Genomic DNA, 2783 nt, shown 5'->3' with positions numbered 1-2783 from the left:
AAAGAAGTATTTTTCATTGTTTGGGAGTTATGTGGAAGTCTGGTAGCTGTCCATTTTTCAAAAGAATTTTCTAGTTTTTCGATGAAACTCAGAGAGAGCTGTGGTGTTGGATTTCTGATGTTGTAATCCATTTGAGCAAAACTACCCTTAGTAAGGCTAAAAATCTTACTATGTTATTAAGGAAAGGGTTTCACTATACACCTCCCTGGTACCTGATTAGAATCCGAGCAGATTACCCTGATTTTGTATACAACTGTTTTAGAAATAGAATTATCCAATTAAATCAGAGTAGATTATCCAGATTTTGGGTACATCTATTTCTGCATTGGAATCAGAACATATTTAGTTCTAGGAGGACATGCTAGTGTCAAGGCCAGTTCCTTTAGAGGGAATATTTTCCAATTTTCCCCCTTTCTTATTGAACATGCCCTCTTGATACCCAACTGGATCTTTCTATATGCACCTATTTTCGTAGTGGAATCAGAAATCCACCGGAACCAAAACAAATAATTTATATTCGAAATGGGTTTCATCGTCACTTCAATAACAAAATAACTAATAATCAATTTCCAATGATCACATCTCCTTCCGTTATTAGTGTAGATGTTTTTTTTTTTTTTTTTTTTCATGAAAGATAATCAGAGTATGGAACTTTTAGTGCATCTCAAATTGGAGGAGATTAAAGTTTGGATTTTGAGAAGATGCAATGCTTCATTTGTAGACAGGTGTCACAGATGAAAATGATGACCAGAAGTATTGAAAAACAGAATAAAAAATCTTTAACCTCAAGGAAGATAAACATAACTAGATTAGACTGTTCTCTCACAAAGAATTCAGTCATTCTGAAAAAATCAATTTCTAGAAGAAAACTCAGGCAACATGCACACACTCTCTCTCTCTCTCTCTCATACAGGTGAAAGACATGGTAACATTGAAAAAAACTTCGAAGGCATTATTCATTTTTTGGATGAACCGAAACCTCCAAAATCCCATCATTGCTGCAACATCAGGGTCTCCCTCAGCATCTTCCACTGCCGCCTTCTCTTTCTTAGACCAGAATAAATCAGCCATAAAACCATTTTGAAATAATAAAACTAAAGAGAGAAAAAAAGTAAATCCATGTAAAGTGTTACTAACCTTCTTCTCTTTCTTCCTTTCTCGGCGTTGGCGCTTCCGTTCTTCCTCTTCTTGTTGTTGTTTTAGGATCCGGTCATCTAAATCTGAAACCAAGATAAAACTTATCATTATTTTTTTTTCTCTTTTATTTTTCACAGATAAGGTGGGAGTGAACCCCATGCCTCTTCAACTATCGAGCAAAGGAAAATATGGTTTCCAGGTTTAAGTATGAAAATTTAGTTAATCAATACAAGTACGTCGTGGTGGTACATAACCTTAAAGTATTTGGATTTTCTTTTCTCTTGAAATCTTACCTTGCTCCGTAAAGCTTCCCTCAACTTTCTGCTTCTTGAGAATTTCAAAATCGATCTTGGACCTGTGCAAACATTGGAAAACTTTTCCTACTACTGCTTGTGTGTTACATGGAATATTTGGGTCTCAAGAGGCTTATCTTGGTCACATGTCAAACATTGATGCATCTTGGATGTTTAAGAGTTCAGTGTTCTAAAATAGTTATTATTTGCATGTATGTTTTTGTCATTTCATAATTTGTAAAAGACCCAATGTACTTTGTGGCTACTCCTAGAGGTTCCCTGAATTGGAAACCTTATTTTCTGCAAATAAGAAATCCCAACTCAGGACTATAAGACAATAAGTTCTCTATATCCATCTGAATTATATTCATGTCTACTGGCTTGTCTTAATTTCCCAGTAAAACAAAGTGGTGATATTTGTAGTGCTTAGTCATAGGGCCTGTTAACTAATGAAATGGTATGTTACCTGTCGAAGAGATGCCCGCTCTACCCGCATTGGCATACCCAAAGCTCTTTGATCTAAGAAGCAAGTTGGAAGAACTATAAGAAACAATAAAAAAAAACGGGAAAGAATGGTTCATGAGAATAAATACATTAAGTGATATGTTTATGGACAACCCAGCCACATACATTTCTTCCCATTGATATGGTCCAAGTAGTATGCAGAATCCTTTACATAAACACACAACAACACATAACAAACCGAGCAGTAGTATCCAGCCTGCAAAAGAATAAAGTACTGAACATAAATTATAGGAAAATGGCTGTGGAATTTTTCTTGGCTTTGTAAAAACATTGAATGATGAATCTAATCAAAATATAGTCGTAAACGGAATGTGAAAGAGAATGATTCACTTGAAATAAACCAAATAGTGAGAAAATCTATAGAGGATTACTGTTGGCTAAGAGGTGCTATTGAGTAAAGCAGTAACAACCGGCAACATAGAACACCCCAAAAGTCATGAACCACGTGAATGACAAGAGTCAATTATATTATTCTCAGAGAAGCAAAAAACTTCATCTACACTTATCACCTGTGCTAGTCTCGGAGTTTCATCAATTGTGTCCTCTTTGAAACTTTATAAGAAGATTCCTGGAAACATCGTAATATGCCTTTATCTGCAGAATTGCATGACATACATGTACCCAACTTGAATTATTGAGAGAAAGCCAATGATTAAATCATAAGATTTCTAGTTTGAAGAAGGGAAGTTTCCCTTGAGAGAAAAGAGAAAGAAATCAGAATTTAAAACCATACCCTTTATTACTTCTCAGACAAATCAATTTAGGAACAATTGAAAATCACATTGTAACCACAGATGATGACATTAAGTCGACAATCATATGTAATTA

General features: G+C 34.9%; 1 long non-coding RNA gene across 2 annotated transcripts; it reads right to left on the bottom strand.

Moving 5' to 3' along the window:
- Nucleotides 1–986: 986 nt before the first annotated feature.
- LOC147380737 (uncharacterized) lies at nucleotides 987–2107 on the bottom strand. 2 transcript variants are annotated; one of them, XR_015175160.1, is made up of 4 exons: nucleotides 2061–2107; nucleotides 1431–1949; nucleotides 1138–1220; nucleotides 987–1047 (listed from the first exon to the last, which is right to left on the bottom strand). It is a non-coding gene; the product is annotated as an uncharacterized LOC147380737 (long non-coding RNA). The 2 variants fall into 2 exon arrangements; XR_015175161.1 differs by having other exon boundaries at nucleotides 988–1043.
- Nucleotides 2108–2783: the final 676 nt, after the last annotated feature.

This window comes from Akebia trifoliata, unplaced genomic scaffold (assembly GCF_017979445.1).
Source record: "Akebia trifoliata isolate Shusen 1 unplaced genomic scaffold, ASM1797944v1 Contig01035, whole genome shotgun sequence".
NCBI classification, from domain to species: domain Eukaryota; kingdom Viridiplantae; phylum Streptophyta; class Magnoliopsida; order Ranunculales; family Lardizabalaceae; genus Akebia; species Akebia trifoliata.
The sequence above is the reverse complement of the archived record's forward strand: the minus strand, read 5'-3'. Positions and strand labels throughout refer to the sequence as shown.